Consider the following 15,063-nt stretch of genomic DNA (forward strand, 5'->3'; position numbering starts at 1 on the left):
ACCCACATTATTTTCATGAAGAGACATTTTATCTTCAATAAGACAGCAGCATGGTGATGACAGGTGATGACAGAGCAGCGCAAAGGATCCTGGAAAAACTGCAACTTCATTCTCTGTTTCTCAAAAGTTTCTGTTCTTCGCTCTCTTAGCCGTTATTCCAATAAGGAATACAAACAACAATCAGGTGTTTAATTACCATACATGGCTAACTGAGGGTGTTTCTCAATGCAAATGACCATGTATGTGCACAAGTATGCACTTTAGAACACGTGAGATTTATCAACTGCCTATATTTACTGGTGTGTGTATGGCCGGTGTGTGTCTTTGATAAATAGAGATCTTTTTACATCATCGTCATCGGCCTCTGTCTGTCCCGGTTGACTCTGGATTGCACCCAGTGATCTTCTGCGATGACCGTATAGGCCAATCCTAGAGGGGCGGTCTCTGGAGCAGTCACTACAAATGAAGTCTGAAGCTTTATTGGTGGATTCCTTTTACGTCGTGTTTTGGCCCTGTGCCCAGTGTGGTCAGTCTCGGCTGCCTTGACACAGCTTTTCACCAAGTGCCTCCACTTTGGGTGGTCCAAAGCTGCCTCTTCTCAAGTCTCTATGTCACTGTGGGCTGACCTGAGGTCCCTCTTGCACATGTCCTTGAAACGGAGGAGTGGGCGACCTCTTGATCTGTTGCCAATAGCAAGGTCTCCATAGAGATGGTCTTTGGGGATACAGCCATTGCCCATTCTTCGGACATGACACAGCCAGCGTAGTCTTCTCTTTCAGCATGGCTATGGTTGTGAGGTTTGACTGCTTGGGGACCTCTGTGTTGGTGATCTTGTCCCCCCACTTAATGCCCAAGATTCTCCTGAGACACCTCACATTCAGGTGTGACTCTTGGTGGGCATAGGTTGTCCAAGTCTCACTGCCATAGAGTAGTGTGCCAAGGACACAGCCTTGGTGTACCCTCAAGTTTAGAGGCTGAGGTTCTTGTAGGTCCAAAGTATGTTGACTAACTTTGACATTGTCATGGACGCTTTGCCAATCCTGGCATTGATCTCAGCATCCAAAGATTGGTTGTTGGTCATACATAAATAATGAATTGTGTTTGTACAGCAGAATTTGGAACCTTTTCTATCCAGTTTGATGCCGTGGACTTTAAATGTAGCAGCTGTACTCTCCATCTGCTTTGTGTTTCTGTTGTGACTCCTCCCCTTCGCTCCCCTAGGGACGCAAACTTGCAGTCTTCAGCATGGGAGGTGGATGCTCCAGCCAGCCAGGCTGAGTGGCTGAGGATCCTTTAGCTGTTGGGGTAGTGAGGTCTATTGATTACTATTGCACAGTGACTCCTGCTGGCCGCCACATAAATGGTGACCTAAGGTAGTGACTGGATCTCTGTGGTACCAGGTTTCTACTGAGAATCCTTGGGTACCAGTGGAATAACCTTGTGTTAAAGGAGCGGCTCGTTCCAAAATCCCAGATGAGGCGCATTGCTGACATTGTGAAAAAACAACTATATCACCAAGAGCAGAAGGATACAGCTATACACCACCTGGCTGTGATCCATACATGGCTTCTTTCAAGAATTTGGGATGGACTGGTTGTCTGCCTGGGTGGTTGCCACTTGGGACGCAGGTGGAGGTGATAAAGGTAGACCGGACTCATAGACTTGCTCTTCAATTCTACAGTTGTCCTTGATGTATCTCAAAGGTCCCCACAAAGTAGGTAAGAGATATAATTGTCTAGATTGTTCCTAATGTAGATATTTACTCCCTGAATGAGATATCTACACCTTCACTTGAAAGCAACCGGACTTCTAGGAAGTCCTGTCAGCTGCTCCCGTAGATGACAGAAGTAGTTCAGTTGCTTTCGATTGTGAACTTGTGGATATCTCCTCCCTGGATGACCAAGAACCTTCATTGTGTCCACATTCCTGCTTCTACACACAGTTCAGCCTAAAGTCTTTTTAATTTCTTGCTCCTGAAACCTGCTGAGGCGTGTGCAGACATGCTCACATTCACAAAGAGACAGTCAGTGTCGTTGCACAGGTTGCGTGGGCTGAATCCAGGGATTACCTCCACGTTCTGAGTCACAGATCTGCTGTTTCACACACGGAAACCCAAACCCACTGAGGCATCAAAGAAGGACCCCCCCCCCCCCCCCCCAACTCCCCCCAGGAAATACCTGTGTGCTGATTGGCCGGTGATGAAGTCATGGCTGTTGGGTTGCAGAGCAGGTCGGGCCACAAAACAGATACATTTACAGGTTAACCTGCATTTGAACTCCAAACATACCAAAAGCACAAACATTTTCTAAACTGATTTATTGGACAACTCAACCTAATAAAGACATAAATACAAATATTAAACAGTTATTATATTTACAAATAAATGTTTCAGAAGTACAGTGGGAAACATGACCTTTTGTACAAAAATTTATTTTAAGTCATCCTTTTTGTGCTTGTGAAATGTGTTTGCGAAGAGCTCATTACAGAGACAAAGCACACCATCATCAGCATATCGATTCACTCAGTCACAGGGTAATACATTTAAAAATGAAACAAAACTCTCCTGAAGTACAACTTGATGGTGAATGATAATTCAAATTAAAATCACTACGGATGAATCCTTTCTCTTCTGGAGAGCAGTGATGTCATTCTGCAGTGTCTCTGAAGAGTCCTTTAAGGCCCCGTTATGTGAGTTCGGATTGTTTTGGGAGTGAAGGTGGTGTGCTCCTCCATCACGCCACCACACATTCAAGCGGAGTCTCTGAAGCTCCGTCCACAGTATGAACCCTCCAGGGCTCCTCCCTCACCCAGCTGGGCGCTGCGCCCACATTCTCCTCGCCTTCCTGGTGATGAGGCGCTGCCGCGTCCTGGCTCTGGTCCTGGAGCTCTGGAGGACAGAAGGATGAAATAGAATTAATTTATGGAATATTAGACTTCTAGATGGCTTGGCTTAAACAGTTCCAACTGGGCCCAAAAATATTTGGACACTTATTTTAGCACGTTAGCACGATGTGCACGTCTCCGTCCTCAGATTTTTCTTTGCGATTTTAAATCTTGAGGATTAGTTTTCATATTAAAAAGACTAAAGTATCAAAAGAAAAAGCACGAGGTCCACTGACAGAAAATGAGTGTTGGCTGCAGCACTGACCTGTGCAGGAGTGCACCTCCTCCGTGTAGATCTGCAGAAACACCAGCGCCAACAGCAGCAGCAGCCAGCGCCAGGCCCAGTCTGGATCCTCTCTGAGAGGGGGCCTCCTGCACCGGGAGGCCGGGTAGAGGACTCGCCGGGGTCGGCGACCCCGCGGGGGCAACGCACAGAGGGGTGGAGAGGAGGTGCCTGCTCCTGCCAAAGGCACCAACGCTACTGGGAGCGGTCTGCAGGACGAGCACAAGGAGGACATGGTTCTGGATGCAGAGGCCCTGATGGCTCCTTTTCTCCTCCTTTCAGCTTCACACTTGTTTCACTTTTTCCTCCTTCACTTGTGATGCTTGTTTCTCCTCACAGTCTGATCTCTTGCAGCCTGAGAACCTCCTCTCAGTTTATTTATCTTTAACACCCTTTCAGTTCTGTTCGTCCTGTCTCCTTTCCTTGTTTTTCCCTGATGTGATCTCTCTCTCTCTCACTCTCTCTCTCTTTCTTGATCCAGTCTCTCTCTCCGTCTCAGCATCCCTAATCTGATTCCCATTTCAGATGGACTCTTAAATAGCTGCAGAGTGGGTGTGGTCATCTTGCCTGTGGCCAGGTAATCCCCGCCCACCTCTGAAATTGCTGTTGTGAGACTAAATTATTTTTAGATGCACGCAAACAGCTGAAAACCGCCCACCTCCTCTTCTCACGCTCAGCTGGATTTTATGAAGCTGCTGCAGGGAGTCCCTCATCACGGCTGCAAGCCAGCCTCAGGTCAAAGGTCAGCTGCCATCCGTGAGACTGTGTGAGCAAAACCAGCTGCAGCAGAACTAAAAATGTGAATGAACCTTCAAACCTGAAAAGAACTTTGAAATTTCAACATGAAACAGTGAAGCAAAGTGAGACTTTTCTGGTGCTATGAGGCTGTTTTATTTTCTTCTTCTTGTCTCGCGTTCATCCACAGAACAAACACACGTCTCCTCTGTTACTGTGCACGTGTAGCACTGCATGCGGTGGAGATGCACCATGCTGAATGTAAACAAAATTCAAATTTGATGGGACTTTGACCACAAGGATGCGCTAATGAGGGATTTAAAAAAAAAGTGCAGCTAATGCAGCTGATGCATTCAGGAACACCTGGGAATTCAACCTCCCACCAACCAGTTTTTGAATTCTCTGCAGATCCACAGATGTCAGAGTGTTTGCTGAGACTGGCGTTCTGATGCAGTCACGACGACTGACAGCACGGCCGCGGTCGCATTACCTGGTGCGTATTAGATGCACTATTATATTAGTTGAAGGATTTAGTTTTCAGCCAGCCAATCAGCACAGCTGGGGCAAAAGTCCACCGTGACATCATCTAAGCACGACCATCTGAGCTGATGTCACCGTACATGACTGTTACATTCATGCTGATTGGCTGCCATCACTGAGTCCATCATTTCCTCTTCCATCACCGTCTGCTATGCTGCTGCCACTGTTAAGGACAGGAGCAGACTGCAGCGTATCATCCACGCACCAGAGAAGGTGATCGACTATAGTCTGCCATCCCTACAGGACCTGTACACCAGGGCCCTGAGGCGAGCAAGGAAGATAGTGGCCGATCCCTCTCACCCCGGACATAAACTTATTGGCAGACGGCTAAGGTCCATTAGGACCAAAACAGCTTCTTTCTGGTCGCAGCTAGACTTATAGTGTCAAACTCCCATTTACCGTGCCCCCGACTCCCACAAAGTACAGACTGGTCATCCCTGTACTGAAAGGTAGTGTACATATACATGCCTGCACAGCCCCATTCCACTACGTTATACTTATATGACATAGTTTTGCCTATTAGTCTATTCGACTCCTTTACACCAATAACACCAGATCAACTTCCTTGTTCTGAAAGCGGTCGGCCAATTAAATGTTATCCAGTATTGCAAATGCAGGAAGTTGAAAATGAGGTCATTTAAAAGTTCCAAGTTCCCTCTGTTGAGGCAGCTCAAACGCCACATCAAGCTAATGGCTAATGCTAGCAATGTGTGCACAGCAGAAGGAAGCACAGCGCCACCAGCAGTCACGGGGTGGTAATGATGCAGCAAAACTACAAACTGTTTGAGCGAACACGCAGGTTAGACACATGAAGACGGTCTGCGTAGATCTGGGTCAGGACTCGCGGCTGAAACCGCGTCCCCATCGCGTGTGAGTTTTGTTTTCCTCCTCAGGGTTCGACCACAAACTTTCACTGAAATATCTGGAATGTTTTTCAACTCTCATTGCCTGCTTTCTTCACAGAACAGACTCATCGCTGCACGCAATGTCTCATACACACAGACACACAATGTCTCACACACACACACCATCTCATACACACACACGCCATCTCTCTCTCTCTCACACACACACACACACACACACACACACACACACACACACACACACACACACACACACACACACACACACACACACACACACACAATATCTCTGACACGCTGACACACTCGCATGCATACACAGACACACACACCTGTCGTGGGCGTCTTGGTGACTTCCCTCACCCGTCTCCTTCGGATACACTCAGTTATTGATGACAACCTGCTTTAATCAGAGGATTTAGGAACAAATTTCAGACATGTTCACTGCCTTTGAAAAAAAACTTACTACAGAAGGACTTTGTTGTATATTTTTGTTTACGTTTACTTTGACATTATAAAACCTGTTTTAAATCTGACTTTATTTAGTTGTGATGTCATAAAGAGTATATTTGAGTTTTGATGCAAAATCCTGTGACTGAAAAATGTGAATTCATGTCAGAGTGTTCCAGAAAATGCTCAGATTCCCAGACGTCTGGAGCTCCGTGACCACAGCAGGAGAAGACGACGACAACGATAACCGCAGACGGGAAATAAGAATTCAGCGTCTCATGCTCAGAGAGGCCGCGACTTGGTGTCTGCGTGACTCTGGTTCATTAACTCATTATCAGTCCTGAGAGACTCCAGTCTCTGAACCTCGTTCAGCGGCTCGACCATAATGAGTCCAAAAGTCAGCGATTTAGTGAGGGCGTGTCAGCGGAACACAAACCGCCATCAACCGCTTCATCCTGTTTATGTCTCCACGCCGTAAACGCCGACTGCAGCCTCAAAACATCAGTCCAACTTAGACCAAAAACAGGAAGACCAAGTCTTTGTTAAAGTCCTCTTTCAATCTCATGCAGATGTTGGATGTCTCATGCAGTAGGATGTCACATCGTTTGAAGGAAATCAAACTTCACCTACAGAGGGCTGAATTCAAAGATGCCACAAAAGTCAAAGTCACAAAATGATGCAGCAGGTTTGTCCATTTTGCCAGAATTTCATCACAGCAACTCTAAGAGATCCTTAGTAGTTTCTTTGGCCGCCACGTGTTTGAATGCATGTCAGACACCGTCGGGGCTCCTAATGAGACGACGGATGGTGTTCTGGATCGTCTCCTCCCAGATCTGGACCAGAGCATCACTTCGCTCCTGGACAGTCTGAGGTGCATCATGGTGGTGTCAAATGAACCCAAACATAATGTCCCAGAGGTGTTCTGTTGGATTTAGCTTAGACAAGTGTGTGTGTACCAGCGTAGGGTCTGACAAGGATTTGATCCTGATACCCAATAGCGGTCAGGGTGCCGTTATCTAGCCTGTAGAGGTCTGCGAGTCCTTCCAGTGATTTGCTGGTCTGCTGACTCAGATCATCACTGACCCACCACCAAACCAGTCATGCTGAATGAGTTTGCAGGCAGCATCATGTTCTCCAGAGCATCTCCAGACTCTTTCACATCTTGAACCTGCTTCTCATCTGTGAAAAGCACAGGGCACTAGTGGTGTTTTATGGTCAATGCCAATCCAGGTCCATGGTGCCGACCAATGAGCACAGGGCCCACCACAGGATCTTGGGCACTCAGGCCCCCTCATGAAATCCGTTTCTGATTGTTTGGTCAGACATTTACACCAGTGGCCTGCTGGAGGTTATTTTGTAGGACTCTGGCAGTGCTCATCCTGTTCCTTAATGCACATAGGAGCAGATATCAGTCATGCTGATGGGTTAAGGACCTTCTATGGGCCTGTTCAGCTGTCCTACATTAACTGTCTGTCTCCTGCTATCTCCTCCATGTTCTTGAGATGATGCTGGGACAACAAACCTTCTGGCAATGGGACATACTGATGTGCCGTCCTGGAGGAGCTGGACTACCTGTGCAACTGCTGTAGAGTCCAGGTACGGCACCATGATACCAATAGTGACACTGACCCTGACCAAATGCAAAACTAGTGAAAAATCCATCAGAAAATATAAAGAGAGAGAGAAAAAAAATGTCAGTAGCATCTTCCTGTAAAATCATTCATATTTTAGGTGTTGTGTCATTGTTGTGCCTCAAGTGCACCTGAAACCGATTTGACAACCCCCTCGACAATTTAACTGACAGATCTATTTCAAAACTTTGCATTCTGGCAATTGATCAGCTGAAGGACTTCCTGGAATCAAATAATGTTTTAAACCCTTTTCAGTCCAGTTTCAGGAAGCAGCATAACACTGTTACCACTATTGTAAAAGTTTTAAACGATGTGTTTGAGGCACTGGCTTCTAAAAAGTTCCATCTTGCCCTGTTTCAGGATTTTTCAAAGGCATTTGATACTGTGGCTCACAGTCTTAGAAATTCTTTACAAACGTGGTGTCGCCACACATGAAGTCTCTTGGTTCACAGAGTATTTGGCAAGTAGGACAGTGCATCCAGATGGCTGGTGTTAACCCTCCTTGAGGTAAACAAGGTGTACCTCAAGGCTCAGTTTTAGGACCTAATTTGTTCACAATTTATACTACTGACCTGTGTGCAAACATATCAAACACCTTTTATCATCTTTATGCTGACAACACTGTAAACTATTGTTCAAACTCAATGACCCAGGTATTTGAATTCCTGCAGTCTGCTTTTGACATAGTGCAGTACCATCTGGAGAAATTCAAACAAGTCTTGAATGCAGAGAAATAAAAAAGTTATGTTTTTCTCAAAGTAACATATTTCCTTGGAGAGCACACCATCAGTTAAAACTGCTCGAGGTAATATTCTCAAACAGTCAGCAGTTACAAGTATTTGGGATTAACTACAGAAAGAGTTTTCCTTTAAAATCCATCTTAAACACTTTAGCTCCAAATTAAGGTCACAGCTCAGCTTCCTGGGAAACAACTTATTTCTATAAAGTTTAGAATAATAAGTCATGTTTCCGCTTAAGCTCCTGGAAGCGCTTGATAATTGCACCCTTCCTGCCCTTACTGGACTACAGCGATGTCGTATACATGTGCATTTGAACCAGTCATCTACAGTCCCTGACGCCACTGTATCACTGTGTTTTGAGATTCATCACTGGCTGTTGCTGCCTCACAAACCAGTGAGAGTTGTACGCCAAAGCCGGCATGCCCCCTTTGACTGTAAGGTGATACACACATTGCATGACGCTGGTTTACGAGAGTCTTATTGGACTGGTTCCGACCTATTTATCCAGTTTAGTTTAACGACCGGAAAGCTGTTACACTCTGCCTTCAAACGACAGGTTACATTTCCGTGTACGCTGCACTGAAACAGGAAAGGAAGCTTTCAGTTTTTCTGCTCCCTCTGATTGGAACATTCTCTAGTCTGAACTGAAACTGTCTGTATTAACTTCTTTAAAATTGTTTTAAGAGATCGCAAATGGAATTCTTTGCACTAAGCCTTGTATTTAAATTCTAATTCCCCCCCCCCCCCCCCACACACACACATACACACATGGTTATAACTCACAATGGCCAAGATCTTTGTATTTTATTTGCTGCTGCCTTTCTTGGCCAGGTCACCTCTGTAAAAGAGGTCTCGATCTCAATGGGATTCTACCTAGTTAAATAAAGCTTATTATTATAAATCAATATTCCGAACTGACCTGAGTAAAAACTGTTTTAAGCAGTATATATATATATATATATATATATATATATATATATATATATATATATATATATATATATCAATCAATCAATTTTTTTATATAGCGCCAAATCACAACAAACAGTTGCCCCAAGGCGCTTTATATTGTAAGGCAAGGCCATACAATAATTATGTAAAACCCCAACGGTCAAAACGACCCCCTGTGAGCAAGCACTTGGCTACAGTGGGAAGGAAAAACTCCCTTTTAACAGGAAGAAACCTCCAGCAGAACCAGGCTCAGGGAGGGGCAGTCTTCTGCTGGGACTGGTTGGAGCTGAGGGAGAGAACCAGGAAAAAGACATGCTGTGGAGGGGAGCAGAGATCGATCACTAATGATTAAATGCAGAGTGGTGCATACAGAGCAAAAAGAGAAAGAAACAGTGCATCATGGGAACCCCCCAGCAGTCTACGTCTATAGCAGCATAACTAAGGGATGGTTCAGGGTCACCTGATCCAGCCCTAACTATAAGCTTTAGCAAAAAGGAAAGTTTTAAGCCTAATCTTAAAAGTAGAGAGGGTGTCTGTCTCCCTGATCTGAATTGGGAGCTGGTTCCACAGGAGAGGAGCCTGAAAGCTGAAGGCTCTGCCTCCCATTCTACTCTTACAAACCCTAGGAACTACAAGTAAGCCTGCAGTCTGAGAGCGAAGTGCTCTATTGGGGTGATATGGTACTACGAGGTCCCTAAGATAAGATGGGACCTGATTATTCAAAACCTTATAAGTAAGAAGAAGAATTTTAAATTCTATTCTAGAATTAACAGGAAGCCAATGAAGAGAGGCCAATATGGGTGAGATATGCTCTCTCCTTCTAGTCCCCGTCAGTACTCTAGCTGCAGCATTTTGAATTAACTGAAGGCTTTTTAGGGAACTTTTAGGACAACCTGATAATAATGAATTACAATAGTCCAGCCTAGAGGAAATAAATGCATGAATTAGTTTTTCAGCATCACTCTGAGACAAGACCTTTCTGATTTTAGAGATATTGCGTAAATGCAAAAAAGCAGTCCTACATATTTGTTTAATATGCACTTTGAATGACATATCCTGATCAAAAATGACTCCAAGATTTCTCACAGTATTACTAGAGGTCAGGGTAATGCCATCCAGAGTAAGGATCTGGTTAGACACCATGTTTCTAAGATTTGTGGGGCCAAGTACAATAACTTCAGTTTTATCTGAGTTTAAAAGCAGGAAATTAGAGGTCATCCATGTCTTTATGTCTGTAAGACAATCCTGCAGTTTAGCTAATTGGTGTGTGTCCTCTGGCTTCATGGATAGATAAAGCTGGGTATCATCTGCGTAACAATGAAAATTTAAGCAATACCGTCTAATAATACTGCCTAAGGGAAGCATGTATAAAGTGAATAAAATTGGTCCTAGCACAGAACCTTGTGGAACTCCATAATTAACTTTAGTCTGTGAAGAAGATTCCCCATTTACATGAACAAATTGTAATCTATTAGACAAATATGATTCAAACCACCGCAGCGCAGTGCCTTTAATACCTATGGCATGCTCTAATCTCTGTAATAAAATTTTATGGTCAACAGTATCAAAAGCAGCACTGAGGTCTAACAGAACAAGCACAGAGATGAGTCCACTGTCTGAGGCCATAAGAAGATCATTTGTAACCTTCACTAATGCTGTTTCTGTACTATGATGAATTCTAAAACCTGACTGAAACTCTTCAAATAGACCATTCCTCTGCAGATGATCAGTTAGCTGTTTTACAACTACCCTTTCAAGAATTTTTGAGAGAAAAGGAAGGTTGGAGATTGGCCTATAATTAGCTAAGATAGCTGGGTCAAGTGATGGCTTTTTAAGTAATGGTTTAATTACTGCCACCTTAAAAGCCTGTGGTACATAGCCAACTAACAAAGATAGATTGATCATATTTAAGATCGAAGCATTAAATAATGGTAGGGCTTCCTTGAGCAGCCTGGTAGGAATGGGGTCTAATAAACATGTTGATGGTTTGGATGAAGTAACTAATGAAAATAACTCAGACAGAACAATCGGAGAGAAAGAGTCTAACCAAATACCGGCATCACTGAAAGCAGCCAAAGATAACGATACGTCTTTGGGATGGTTATGAGTAATTTTTTCTCTAATAGTTAAAATTTTGTTAGCAAAGAAAGTCATGAAGTCATTACTAGTTAAAGTTAATGGAATACTCAGCTCAATAGAGCTCTGACTCTTTGTCAGCCTGGCTACAGTGCTGAAAAGAAACCTGGGGTTGTTCTTATTTTCTTCAATTAGTGATGAGTAGAAAGATGTCCTAGCTTTACGGAGGGCTTTTTTTATAGAGCAACAGACTCTTTTTCCAGGCTAAGTGAAGATCTTCTAAATTAGTGAGACGCCATTTCCTCTCCAATTTACGGGTTATCTGCTTTAAGCTACGAGTTTGTGAGTTATACCACGGAGTCAGACACTTCTGATTTAAAGCTCTCTTTTTCAGAGGAGCTACAGCATCCAAAGTTGTCTTCAATGAGGATGTAAAACTATTGACGAGATACTCTATCTCCCTTACAGAGTTTAGGTAGCTACTCTGCACTGTGTTGGTATATGGCATTAGAGAACATAAAGAAGGAATCATATCCTTAAACCTAGTTACAGCGCTTTCTGAAAGACTTCTAGTGTAATGAAACTTATTCCCCACTGCTGGGTAGTCCATCAGAGTAAATGTAAATGTTATTAAGAAATGATCAGACAGAAGGGAGTTTTCAGGGAATACTGTTAAGTCTTCTATTTCCATACCATAAGTCAGAACAAGATCTAAGATATGATTAAAGTGGTGGGTGGACTCATTTACTTTTTGAGCAAAGCCAATAGAGTCTAATAATAGATTAAATGCAGTGTTGAGGCTGTCATTCTCAGCATCTGTGTGGATGTTAAAATCGCCCACTATAATTATCTTATCTGAGCTAAGCACTAAGTCAGACAAAAGGTCTGAAAATTCACAGAGAAACTCACAGTAACGACCAGGTGGACGATAGATAATAAATAAAACTGTTTTTTGGGACTTCCAATTTGGATGGACAAGACTAAGAGACAAGCTTTCAAATGAATTAAAGCTCTGTCTGGGTTTTTGATTAATTAATAAGCTGGAATGGAAGATTGCTGCTAATCCTCCGCCCCGGCCCGTGCTACGAGCATTCTGACAGTTAGTGTGACTCGGGGGTGTTGACTCATTTAAACTAACATATTCATCCTGCTGTAACCAGGTTTCTGTTAGGCAGAATAAATCAATATGTTGATCAATTATTATATCATTTACCAACAGGGACTTAGAAGAGAGAGACCTAATGTTTAATAGACCACATTTAACTGTTTTAGTCTGTGGTGCAGTTGAAGGTGCTATATTATTTTTTCTTTTTGAATTTTTATGCTTAAATATATTTTTACTGGTTATTGGTGGTCTGGGAGCAGGCACCGTCTCTACGGGGATGGGGTAATGAGGGGATGGCAGGGGGAGAGAAGCTGCAGAGAGGTGTGTAAGACTACAACTCTGCTTCCTGGTCCCAACCCTGGATAGTCACGGTTTGGAGGATTTAAGAAAATTGGCCAGATTTCTAGAAATGAGAGTTGCTCCATCCAAAGTGGGATGGATGCCGTCTCTCCTAACAAGACCAGGTTTTCCCCAGAAGCTTTGCCAATTATCTATGAAGCCCACCTCATTTTTTGGACACCACTCAGACAGCCAGCAATTCAAGGAGAACATGCGGCTAAACATGTCACTCCCGGTCCGATTGGGGAGGGGGCCAGAGAAAACTACAGAGTCCGACATTGTTTTTGCAAAGTTACACACCGATTTAATGTTAATTTTAGTGACCTCCGATTGGCGTAACCGGGTGTCATTACTGCCGACGTGAATTACAATCTTACCAAATTTACGCTTAGCCTTAGCCAGCAGTTTCAAATTTCCTTCAATGTCGCCTGCTCTGGCCCCCGGAAGACAATTGACTATGGTTGCTGGTGTCGCTAACTTCACATTTCTCAAAACAGAGTCGCCAATAACCAGAGTTTGATCCTCGGCGGGTGTGTCGTCGAGTGGGGAAAAACGGTTAGAGATGTGAACGGGTTGGCGGTGTACACGGGGCTTCTGTTTAGGGCTACGCTTCCTCCTCACAGTCACCCAGTCGGCCTGCTTTCCCGGCTGCTCGGGATCTGCCAGGGGGTAACTAACGGCGGCTAAGCTACCTTGGTCCGCACCGACTACAGGGGCCTGGCTAGCTGTAGAATTTTCCACGGTGCGGAGCCGAGTCTCCAATTCGCCCAGCCTGGCCTCCAAAGCTACGAATAAGCTACACTTATTACAAGTACCGTTACTGCTAAAGGAGGCCGAGGAATAACTAAACATTTCACACCCAGAGCAGAAAAGTGCGGGAGAGACAGGAGAAGCTGCCATGCTAAATCGGCTAAGAGCTAGTAGCTACGCTAAGCTAGCGGATTCCTAAAAACACGCAAAGTGAATAATGTGTAAATAATTTAGAGGTGATTCAGCAGAAGGAGTGCTTTAGTTAAGGCACGTAAAGATTACACTGGGAAACAAATCGTAATCTAGATAACTAGATCAATCTAACTGCGCAGATTAAACAGCTAACAGATACAGAAAAACACCGCTGTGCTCCGGAACAGGAAGTGATACAATACAAGTGATACAATGAGAGCCAACCACCAGTAGAGGCAAGCAAGAACAGCGATATATATATATCGATATATATATATATATATATATATATATAATTGCCTATGTCAATTAAAAATAATAAAATTAAGATCAAATTGAGGCTTAGCCAAATGTGCCATAGCTTTCTGAATGATGTTTTTATGTTTTATTTTCAGCTGCTTCCAGGTTCACTTTTTCCCTGTTGGGTTGCACCTGCAGTCGTGTTCACAATAATAGTAGTGTGGCATTCAGTCAGTGAGTTTGTCAATTTTGTGGAACAAACAGGTGTGAATCAGGTGTCCCCTATTTAAGGATGAAGCCAGCACCTGTTGAACATGCTTTTCTCTTTGAAAGCCTGAGGAAAATGGTACGTTCAAGACATTGTTCAGAAGAACAGTGTAGTTTGATTAAAAAGTTGACTGGAGAGGAGAAAACTTAAAAATTATAGGCTGTTCATCTACAATGATCTCCAATGCTTTAAAATGGACAAAAAAAAAAAAACAGAGACGCGTGGAAGAAAATGGAAAACAGCCGTCAAAATGGATAGAAGAATAACCAGAATGGCAAAGGCTCACCCATTGATCAGCTCCAGGATGATCAAAGACAGTCTGGAGTTACCTGTAAGTGCTGTGACAGTTAGAAGACGCCTGTGTGAAGCTAATTTATTTGCAAGAATCCCCCGCAAAGTCCCTCTGTTAAATAAAAGACGTGCAGAAGAGGTTACAATTTGCCAAAGAGCACACCAACTGGCCTAAAGAGAAATGAAGGAATATTTTGTGGACTGATGAGAGTAAAATTGTTCTTTTTGGGTCCAAGGGCCGCAGACAGTTTGTGAGACGACCCCCAAACTCTGAATTCAAGCCACAGTTCACAGTGAAGACAGTGAAGCATGGTGGTGCAAGCATCATGATATGGGCATGTTTCTCCTACTATGGTGTTGGGCCTATATATCACATACCAGGTATCATGGATCAGTTTGGATATGTCAAAATACTTGAAGAGGTCATGTTGCCTTATGCTGAAGAGGACATGCCCTTGAAATGGGTGTTTCAACAAGACAATGACCCCAAGCACACTAGTAAACCAGCAAAATCTTGGTTTCAAACCAACAAAATTAGTGCCTTGCAGATGTGAAGAAATCATGAAAAACTGTGGTTATACAACTAAATACTACTTTAGTGATTCACAGGATTGCTAAAAAAGCAGTTTGAACCTAAAAGTTTTGAGTTTGTAGCGTCAACAGCAGATGCTACTATTATTGTGAACACCCCCTTTTCTACTTTTTTTTTTACTAATAGCCCAA

The sequence above is a fragment of the Thalassophryne amazonica genome, chromosome 5 (assembly GCF_902500255.1).
Source record: "Thalassophryne amazonica chromosome 5, fThaAma1.1, whole genome shotgun sequence".
In the NCBI taxonomy this organism is placed as follows: Eukaryota; Metazoa; Chordata; class Actinopteri; order Batrachoidiformes; family Batrachoididae; genus Thalassophryne; species Thalassophryne amazonica.